This window comes from Sapajus apella, unplaced genomic scaffold (genome assembly GCF_009761245.1).
Source record: "Sapajus apella isolate SASKATOON/1434 unplaced genomic scaffold, GSC_monkey_1.0 scaffold14, whole genome shotgun sequence".
Classification (NCBI taxonomy): domain Eukaryota; kingdom Metazoa; phylum Chordata; class Mammalia; order Primates; family Cebidae; genus Sapajus; species Sapajus apella.
The window spans coordinates 1,932,208-1,943,260 of NW_022436954.1; the positions used below are offsets into that span (position 1 = coordinate 1,932,208).

The 11,053-nt window shown below is 56.4% G+C and overlaps 1 long non-coding RNA gene across 1 annotated transcript; it reads left to right on the top strand.

The window, feature by feature from the left end:
- Positions 1–6,286: 6,286 nt before the first annotated feature.
- Positions 6,287–10,219, top strand: LOC116554370. Its single transcript, XR_004270191.1, has 3 exons — positions 6,287–6,459; positions 8,568–8,676; positions 8,804–10,219. It is a non-coding gene; the product is annotated as an uncharacterized LOC116554370 (long non-coding RNA).
- The last annotated feature ends 834 nt before the right edge of the window (positions 10,220–11,053 follow it).

The following is an 11,053-nucleotide window of genomic DNA, read 5'->3' on the forward strand; positions in this document are numbered from 1 at the left end:
ATCACACACACAGGAAGACATTGCAGTCCAGCCTGCCTGTGTGGCTGAGAAAGTCCCCAGTTGAGATGCCTCCAGGACCTCAGACAGCACCAGCCTGATGCAAGAGTGCCTAGGGGGCCTTGGCAAGAAGTGCCCACCCCGCACCCACGGGGCAGGCCCCCTGCTGCAGCAAAGGATGCAGCAGAGGCTAAAGAAGGAGGTCCTGCTACCTCGCCCCTGCAGCTAGGACCATAGAGCCCTGGCGGAGTGCCTGAGCTGGGCCTCCTGGCTTCAGGAAGCAGAGTGGCAGCAGAAGGTCCGGGGGGGGGAACCCCATTGGCCCTGTGGCCACTCACAGGTGCTGCTCTTGCCTCCTGACCTCAAATATTGGCTAGAGCTGGCAGAGGGGTCAGTGGTGCTGGCCTGGCGGCAGGCGCCGGTCAGTCTGCTGCTGAGTGACACAGGCGATGTCCTGGCTGGGGCCAACCCCATCCCACACCCTGTCCTTGCCTCACCAAACAAGGGGCACCTCTGCAGCAAGCCAGAGCCTACGGCCAATGCCTGCCCTTCTAGCCCACGCCCCCACAGGAGGGTCCCAACTCGTCAGCAGTGTTGCCCGTGTCTGGGCAGGCCCCTGGGGCTGGTGGTGGGGCTTCCCCTGGTTCTTCTGGTGTCTGGGACAAATATTTGTTGAATGAATGTTAAGTCCAGCGAGGTCAGCGGCATCATCAACCCTGACTCCAAGAACTCCTGAGCCCCCAGCACATTTATTCTCCACTCTGGCTGAACTTGACTGAGAGGGGATGAGAAGACCTTGGAACCATAAGAGCCCGGGGCCAGCTCTTGGCTCCATCATGTTCCCGGGGGAAGCCCCTTGCCTCTCTGACCCTCTGTGTCCTCATCTGCGGCCTGGGTACTGTGTCACCCACTTGCTTGGAGGTCGAGTAAGATTCGCTGTGCAAAGCGCCTGACTTGGAGGATCTGGCTGTTAATCACCCCCCCGACCCCAACCCACACTCAGTGACATGCTGAGCTCCGGACAAGGTGTGGGGCGGGCAACAGTGTGTGTGTCAGGGGGTAAATCACAGATTCAGAGATCTGAGCACAGCCCACCTGTGTCAAAGCTACTGGTCAGCCATAGCAGATAAGACCGGGACACAACTCATTGTAATTAACACACACTAGAAGATTCTCTGCCTTCCGAGAAAATGAAGGGGCCAGCGAAGTCTCTGGTGCTGTGGATGGCTTCAGGGAGGAGGTGACCTGCAGGTGGTTTGACCCAGCAGGAGGAGGACAGTGCAAAGTACAGACTGCAGACGAGGCCCCAGGAGCCCAGGGAACCTGCCCAGGGCCACCCATAGCCGAGTGCTGTCCACTGGCCAGGCTCAGCAGCTGCATGGGCAGATGAGACACAGTGCCCACCCCCTTGGCAGAGGCAGAGGGGTTTCTCCTTACAGAAACTGCAGGGCCTTTTCTAGTGCCTGAAAAACACCCACTGCACATTAGAGGTTCTTAAAAACTGTGCCTTGGTGAGGCGTCCTTTGTGAAAATGCCTTCAGTAACTGTCCTTGGGAGGCAGGGGAGTCACCTGAAGTTGCAGCCTCTCAGCCTGCCCTAGAGACACCATTCAGCCAGGATGTGCAGACACACCCTTCTGGAGGGAGACCAGAAGCAGGTGCATGGAGTTCTGGGCCCAAGGGAGGGGCGCAGGCCCAGTGGCCGCCAGAAGTCCCACCGTTCTGCCAGGCCTCACCAAATGTGTGCCCCCGTGCCAGGACTGCCCCTCCCTTCTCCCACAGAACCTCTGTGTTCTCTCACCGGACGGCCATGCCTCTCCTCCTCCTGTGACCTCCTGCCTGGAGGCCATGCCCTGGCCTGCCTGCTGCTTGGCTGAGTGTTCTGAGAGTCTCTGTCCCGAAGCTGCAGAATGAAAGCTCTGAGGAGTTAGGCAGCACCCAGAGAGCACCCTCCCTTCCCAGGAACCAGTGTGGGGCTCACGGCAGGCACCTAGGCTCCCAGCTCCCCTTTACTTCACAGTTGGGAACCTGAGACCCAGGGAACGGGAGCTGCCCGAGTGGGGTCGAGGAGTGAGTCGGGCATCACCCAGAGCCCCAGCCTGCCCGCCCCCCGCAAAGCCCTTGGCTCGGCTGCCCCAGACAAAGGCTCTTCTTTGAAGCGCCTGAGACAGAGCCCCTGGTTTCCGGCCCCAGCCCACCGGGAGGCACCCGCCTCGGCAGCTGTCTTCATTTGCTGCTCGCCAGCCGGGCCGGCCCGAGCCTTGGTTTATTGTCAGCTTCCTTGCCAGAAATATGCTCCAACAAATGCTGTAAACAAACGGGACAATTGCAGACCCTCACGCTTGGATTTCTCTCTAATATGCATAAAATGGGGTGCGGCTGGGGCTGCCTGGCCAGCAGCCCCTGCTAAGCAAAAGCCCCCTCCGGACATGGGTCTGACCACAGCAGGCCCTTCCCCTCCTCTGAGCCCACAGCCCTCTGAGCTCCAAGTTCACAGACAAGTCTCAATGCTCTTCTACCTTCAGCCTAACCATGGAGTTGGTTTCTTCATTTATTTAGCAAACACTAACCTAGTGCCCGCTGGGGGTCGGCACTGTTCCAATATCGCATGAGTGTCCCTCATTTTATCCTCATAAAAACCTATGAGGTAGGACATATTACGATCCCACTTTATAGAGAAGGAAATTGAAGCACAGCGAGGTTAAGTAACAGGCCCAAAGACACACAGCTAATAAGTGGAGGAAGTGGAATTCCACTCCAGGCTGTGGCCTCCAGCATGTAAGTCCTGGCCAGAGAGGAGTTTGGGAAGAGGGGTCCACGGAACAGAGGACCCGGAGTCCTGACTAAGGAAAGAAGGGGACTCCAGACTGTGGAAGCAGATGGCCATCCTCCCTTGCACAGACCTGCACTGAGCAGCGTTGCTGGGACTCTGGGGAGCAATGAGTATCCACAGTCTCTCCTTCCATGGACCTCAGAAGTACCTGTGATAGCTGTGTGCTATGGGCTGAATCATGTCCCCCAACAATTCATATGTTGAAGTCTTAACCCCCAGGACCTCAGAATGTGACACTACTTGGAGATAGAATGTTGGAGATGTAATCAAGTTAAAAGGAGGCCACTAGGGTGGGCCTTAATTCAATATGACTGGCATTCTCATAACAGGAGATTAGGATACAGACTCACACAGAGGAACAACCCTGTATAAATTCAAGAAGAAGACGCTGTCTACGAGCCAAGGAAAGAGACTGCGGAAGAGCCAGCCCTGCCACACCTTGATCTCAGATGTCCAGCCTCCAGGACAGTGAGGGAAGAAACATCTGTTTGTAAGCAACACAGTCTGCAGAACTTTCTGGTAAGACTAAAACTATAAATCAATCAGTGTAACTTCCTTCTCTCTCTTCCTTTCTTCCATTCATCCAGCCATCCATTTATCCATCCATCCATCCACTTATCTACCCACTCATTCATCCAACCACACATCCATTTATCCACTCATCCATTCATCCATCTACTCATCCACCCATCCACCCATCCACTCATCCATCCACTCATCCATCCATCCACTCATCCATTCAGCCAGCCATCCACCCATCCATTCATGCATCCATTCATCCATCCATCCATCCATCCATCCATCCACTCATCCATCCATCCATTTATCCACCCATCCATCTACTCACTCATCCATCCAATCATCCATTCATCTATTCACTCATCCACCCATCCATCCACTCATTCGTCCATTCACTCATACATTCAACCAGCTATTCACCCATCCACCTATTCATCCATCCACCCATGCATCCATTCATCCATCCATCCATCCACCCACCCATCCACTCATCCATCCATCCATCCATCCATCCATCAAACCACTCATCCATCCATCCATTTATCCATCCATCTAGCTACTTGATATGGCTTGGCTGTGTCCTCACTCACATCTCACCTTGAATTGTAATAATCCCCACGTGTCCAGGGCAGGGCCAGGTGGAGATAACTGAATCATAGGGGCCGTTTCCCCCATACTGTTCTCATGGCAGTGAATGAATCTCACAGGATCTGATGGTTTTATAAATGGGAGCTCCCTTGCACATGCTCTCTTGCCTTCTGCCATGTAAGACATGGCTTTGCTTCTCTTTTGCCTTCCGCCATGATTGTGTGATTGTGAGGCTTCCAGAGCCATGTGGAACTGTGAATCCGTTAAACCTCTTTCCTTTATAAATCACACAGTCTCAGGTATGTCTTTATTAGCAGCATGAGAATAGACTAATACACCACTCATCCATCCATCCACCCATTCACCCATCCGTCCATCCATCCATCCAACCTTCCATCCACACAGCCTTCCATCCATCTGCCCATCTTCTCCCTCCCTATCTAAAGGGCTTACAATCTCCAAGCTGGTAGAGACCTTACATGCTGGATGGAGCCTGATCTAGCCCTTCCTCTGTAGGGATCTCCTCCAGGTGTCTCGAGGGCCTCCATGTAAGCCCCTCTGTTAGCAGATGCTCAGGCTGCCCTCTGCCCCACAGAGTTCTTCCCTCTTACCTTGAGGTGTTCTTCGGGCTTGGCTCCTCCCCGTGGATGGCACTTGTTACGGAGCAGGACCTCTAGTGTCCATGGCTGTCCCCAGCCTCAGCATTCCCAGAGGGCTGCATGGTCCTCTATGTGCAGATCTGGTTCAGGGAAGGTCTTTTGCCATGGTGAGCTGCATCAGCCTGGACTATCAGAGAATCCTCTTGGGGTGACTGCTGGGTTCGAGGGTATGTGTGAGAGGTCTGGCTCCTCTTGCCTAGGAGACCCAAAGTTGGCTGGACTCTGGACCTCTCAGGGCCCCCTGCCACTTGCCGGGAGTGTATCTGAAGTCCCAGGGTATGGCCTGAGAGCTTCTGGTGGGGGCCCCTGAGCTGAGTGGGGCAGCCATTGTAAGCCCCATTCTAATGGTGGCAGAGCATGGACTCTGATGTGTGGACTGCTAGATCGGCAGAGTGACACAGCCTCCTGGCACCTCCTCACACGTCAAATGGGGATCTAGTAACACTGGCTGCCCCAGGGGTTGCTGTGAGGGCAGAAGGAGGGAAGCTGGTCCAGGGCTTGGTGCGGACATGCTGCCCACGGTGTTGCCAGCACAGCCCCATGCCCAGCACACTGCAGGTGCCTGGCACCTGGCACACGGTTACTAGTGCGCTGTGCACTCAGCATGGCTCTGTCCCCTCTGTTCCCTCTGTCCCCTCTGTCCCCGGGCTGGGTGGCACCAGGGTGATTTGAGGGTTCCTTTGGGAGTCGGAGAGGCCCGTGCCACATCACATCCCCTCCTCACACCACATTGTCCACAGGCCCTCGGCAGCCCCTGACCTCTTTGAGCCTCTTCTGCGCCATGAGGTCAGCAGGGCCCCTGCCTGTGGGGCTGCGTTGGTCGGCGTTCCATCCAAGCTGCTGATCCTGCCCAGCGCCAGCTCAGCGCGGGAGTCATCACTGTGGTGACCTGAACACTTTGGTCCACAATTCATAGCGGGGAGGAGGAATTGAGTCTGGGTGATGCCATCTGCAGAACTTTCCTGTTTCACAGAGAAGCAGGTTTAGGGGTGCAGACTCCACCTCAGCTCCATCCTGAGGGTGGGACTGTCAGGTGAAGGGAAGCTCCCAGAGGGCTTCCCAATTTCCCCAAGACTCAGACTCAGAGAAGAAGATACAAAGGATCTGAGAGCCCTGCAGCCCTGTCTGAGCGACTTTTTGCCAGCATGCCAAGGGGACGACTCTGGTCAGGGTTCTGGGTGCCCGTGACATCAGCAGCCGCACAACCAGTGCCCCCTCTCCACGCCAGCCCAGACTCCTGGGAACTCTCCCTGGGAAGCCAGCAGGGTCCTGGGACGTGCTGGGGGTCAGACCTACAGAAGGGCCCTCGCCAGTGTTACAAGCTGACTGCTGGCTCCGGCCTGAGCTCTTGGTGTGGCCCAGGCACGCCATGTCACCCTGCCTGCCCCGGGGAGAAAGGAGGAGGCCGAGGCAGCCAGGGCACGCCGCTTTGTCCTGGTGCCCACAGCTGTCAGATAAAGCCATTGAGGCAGCCACAAGTGGGGCATCCAGACTGCTTTTCCAGCCACGCCAGGCCTCACCCCGCTGTCCCGTTTGCCCAAAGGGGGCTAATGAGTTTAGTAATGTTTACTGAGCACCCGCCCACTGAGCAGAGCTGACAGCCAGGAAGAGGAGTCGGTGGCAGACTTTGCCCTCACAGGCAAGAAGCCACACCTTGAACTCTGACTCAAGGAAGGGAGCAGGCAGCTCACCAGAGAGGAGGCAGCGGGAGAGCCCAGAGAAGATGGGGTCTCTTCAGCCAGGGTACCCGCAGAGGCTTCCTGAAAGAGCTGCCTTCTGAGCAGGACCCCCAGGCTAGGAAGACGTGCACCTGCTGAGCTGGGCAGAAGAGGGTGGCCCGGAGGAGGACCCAGCATGGACAGAGGTTTGGAGGCGGCCGATCCTGAGGGAAGGGGAAGGTGGGCGGGTGTTCTGGGGAAGGAGAGGCTGAGAGTGCAAGCCGAGTGGCTGGAGGCTGAGATCAGGCTCCAGGCGGCCAGGCAGGGAGGCGAGGAGAAGAGGCCACATCAGCCGGAGAAGCTGGCCCGCCCTGCCCCTTTGACTTCTCCTCACCTGCAGCACCCTTTTCTCATCCCAAATGTGCACAACAGGGCGTTTATCTGCTCGCGAGAGTAACACGTGTTGATTACAAAAGCAATCAGATAGCAGAAGGGTTGGAACAGCACAAGCAGCCTCTGCAGAGACGATCAGAGCTCACATTAGATGTTCCTTCCAGTGTTTTTTAAGTCCTTCCACACATATATCCCCGCTTGCTTTTTCTTTTCTCTCCCTTTTTTTTTTTTTTTTTTTTTTGATGGAGTCTCGTTCTGTCACCCAGGCTGGAGTACAGTGGCACAATCTGAACTCATTACAACCTCCGCCTCCCCGGTTCAAGTGATTCTCCTGCCTCAGCCTCCCGAGTAGCTGGGATTACAGGTGCCCGCCATAATGCCCAGCTAGTTTTTTTATTTTTAATAGAGACAGGGTTTCACCACATTGGCTAGGCTGGTGTCGAACTCCTGACCTCAAGTGATCCACTCGCCTTGGCCTCAGAAAGTGCTGGGATTATAGGCGTGAGCCACTGCGCCTGGCCCCCACTCATTTTTGCTAAATCGCATCACAGTGTTGTTTTGTAAATTCATATTTTCACTTAAGAGCATATTATGATATCTTGCCATCTGATTGCTGGTTTCTTTGTTTGCGTGTTTGTTTTTGAGACAGAGTCTCACTCTGTCGCCCAGGCTAGAGTGCAGTGGCATGATTTCGATTCACTGCAGCCTCCACCTCCTGGGTTCAAGCCGTTCTCCAACCTCAGCCTCCTGAATAGCTGGGATTGCAGGTGTCGCCACCACACCCGGCTAATTTTTGTGTTTTTTGGTAGGAATGGGGTTTCACTGTGTTGGCCAGGCTGGTCTCAAACTCCTGACCCCACGTGATCGAACCCACCTCTGCCTCCTGGGATTACAGGCGTGCGCCACCGCGCCTGGCCTGCTTGCTGTTTTTTGGGAACGTACTCCTTTGTGAAATGTGAAAACATTCATCTGGGAAGGGAAGACACCAGCCAGCCCCGAGCAGAGAAGTGAGTGAGGAAAAACAGGAGCAGGCGGTCAGGGTGCAGGAGGCAGGTCCCCAGAGACTAGCGGAGGCTTGGGCTCTGCACAGGCATGGGGGTGCGGGTGCAGGGCCTCCCCAGGGGTGGGGACTCAGATCCCTCTCGCTGCCTGTGCAGGGAGCCAGCAGGACGGAGGACCAAGCAGCAACTTTCCAGCCTCCGCTCCCTTGCGGGGCTGTTCCCGCCTCCTGTCTCCCTGCCCTGAATGGCTGGCCCTCACCCTCTAGGAGCCTCCATTTGTCTGATCATCCCATTCACTAAGGAGTCCCCCAGCAACATCCTGTCTCACCCCTGCCATCTACTTCTATGGCGCAGTGGCGTGATCTGCAGCCATCTTGTTATTCATTTGTTAGCAGCCCCTCCCCCACCCACAGAGAAAGGACTTGCACCCAGTGTGCTTGTCAGACAGGTATGGAATGATCCCTCCCCACGCAGAGGCCATGTGCTCAGAAGGGCCCTGCACGTGGTCGGATGCTCCGATTGTCCCAGAAGGAGGGTCTCGCATTTTCATTTTGCACAGGGCTCCACAAATGTCATAGCTGCCTTGCTGTTCCCACATCCTGCCCGTTAAAGTCCTGGGCAGGGACCCTCTCACCCCGGGCTGTGGCAGCTCGGGGCCCATTCCTTTTCTGAGCCGAGTTTCACCCCCACGGGGTGCTGGGTGGCTGGTTACGAGTCCTTCTGCCCCACCGAACCTCAGCCAGGCGATGGCAAGGTCGGGGTCTTCATCCCTTCAGCCTTGACCCCTGCTCTTCCCCACGGGCAGCCAGATTGTGACAGCCTGGGAGGACCCCTTGGCTCCTGGAGCCTCCTCTCCCTGGGATGGAGATAACACCGTGTCATCAATGAACTCAGCCTGAAAAAACTGATCTCTTGCAAAGCTCACGGGAAATAAAGGAGCCACGTTACATGATAAACTGCAAAGTGTGGTGAACGTGTGAACAAGTGTCCGGATCCAGTGAAGCCCCGGGCTACTGGGCTACGAGTCAGGTGAGAGGGCAGGGAGGGGAAAGTCCTGTAGGATCGGAAGGCTTCCGTGTGCTCGGCCTGTGGCTGTCGTCATGGTTACACATGCTTCCCATGTACCTGGGCCATCCCTGTTCTTGAACGCGGGCAGTGGGTCCCATGGTGAAGTGGCATGTCACGAGCTGAAGGAGGGGCACCTGCATGCCAGCTTGTGAACTAACTAGACGACCTTTGGACCTTCTGGAGCCTCAGTTTCTCATACTATGAATTGGAGTAGAATTCCCAGGGTGCTGGAGGTTGAAAGGCATTGAGAATCTAAGATGCTTTGCGGACAGCAAGACCCTCTGTGTGAGTTACGAATTCTCACGAGGGCCCTGCGGGTACTCAGGGGGACGCTTTTACTTCTCCAGAACATTCTGCAGGTGAGCTGGGGAAGCCCACTGGCCCCTGGCCTCACCCCCAAGCCTGAGCCTTCGGCCTGGGAATGGTGTGGCCTCTCCCTCGTCAGCCGCCAGCCTGGCCCCGCAGGACCCTGGGCGGGAACCCAGGAACCCTCGGCCGTGCCACCCGCTATGTGCTTCCCCAAGAAGCACTCCCTGTGGCCTAATTTGAGAAAACAATGGTCCTCAATCCATATTAATGACCCTCGAGGGACCCTTTGTAAGCAGTGCACAGGCTGTAATCAGCAGGGCTCCCGGGGCTCTGGCCTAATTTGGAGGGACAGGTTTTATCATCACCGCTGATTCGGGTGACCCAATCTGACAGGCCCACAACTCCCTGTGTGCAGGGTCCACGTCGGAGGTGGGTTTCTTCCCAGCGGCCCACCCTGGCGGGCTGGGGAGAGGGGAGGGGGAGCTGGCGGTCATGAGGGAAGTCCGGGGTGAAGAAGGGGTCACAGCCAGACCCCCGCTTGGATGGGCCTGTGATCGCGGTCTCGGGAGGAGCGGGGTATTGATTAGATCAGTGGATGGTGTGGAGGCAGCTCTCCCGGGCACGCGCTCCTGACCACCCACCAGCAAGCGTCTGTTGCCTGCCGGCGCCAGGCCTGGGTGGGGACTCTGGGACAGGCTGGCTGCCTAGGAGGGGCAAGGCAGAAGCCAAGGGGCAGGCTCCAGGGACCGCCAGGCAGGGCCCCAGGGAAGGGAGGCGGGAAAGCCCCTTGACTGCCTCCCGCCTGAAGTCATGGAAACGTATTTGCAGGTGAAGGCCGGGGCCTCCTGGTCGCACTGTCTGTGCACCTATGGAGTGCTGGATACATGACAGGTGTTGCCTCAATGCTTCCCTCAACCTTCCCAGGCCTCAATCCCCACATTCTGGGTCAGGAAGTTCATTCAAGGTCAAGAGGTGGGCGAAGGATGGCAAGACAAACCCAGGGACTGGCTCCTGAGCCTGACACGTGTCCTCACTCACCCAGGAGTCCCTTGCATGCCCTCCAGGCTGCTGGGTTTGGGCGCATTAGAGCCTAAGATGAAGGTTTGAGTCTGCACGCTTGCTGCATACCAAATGTGTCTCCTCCCGAGATCCACATGTTGAAGCCTTAACCCCCAGTGCGATGGCATTTGGAGAGGGGGCCATCGTGACCAGGATAGGCTCCAGGGAAGGGGGTAGTTGAGCTGAGCTTCTGGGGGGCAGGGAAAGAATTAATGCTAGAGAAAAGAGCAAAAGGCAGCAACTGCGGGAACAGTGGCCTCCTTAGCTGCCTGGCACCTTAGATGCAATTAATTTCTGCATTACAAACCATCCCAAAACACAGGGCTTAAAACAATGCCCGAATCTTTAGCTTGGCAGGTGAGGCAGGGCTCAGCTTAGCGGTTTTCTGCTTTGGGCTGGGCTGACTGGTGTGGTCAGCATCAGCTGCAGGTCAGGTAGGCAGCTTCACTGATGCTGCCTGGGTTCACTCTCATCTCTGGGCTTTGGCTGGACTATCTGGATCAGCTTGGCTTGGCTCCATAAATTCGTCATTCTCTTGTAGGCTGCCAGGGCTGTGTGGAGGCACGAGAGACCACAGGGCAGCATGCAAGGCCCCTGGAGCCCTGGGCTAGAATCAGCACTCTGCCACTTCCATCATATTCTGTTGGTCAGTGAGTCGTACATCAAGTCCAGGTTCAGGGTGGGGAGACATACCCTCCTTCTCAATGGGAGACACTGCAGAGTCCTTTCACAAAAGGCATGGCTGGGTAGGGTGTTTGTACTCAGTCTGCTCCCTCAATTCTTCCACAAGAAGGTACCAGCTTGGGGCAAGCTCCCACCTGCCACAGTGCCTCTGCTCTCTCACCCAGCATCTCAGGCTTGAAGCCCGGTGAGAATGCTGTGTCCTGCTGCGGAGGGTCCACACTGGCCCAGAGGCCCTGGCGTGGAGTCTTGGGTTCCCCAGGAAAAGGACGCTGCTCTTCTTCTTGGG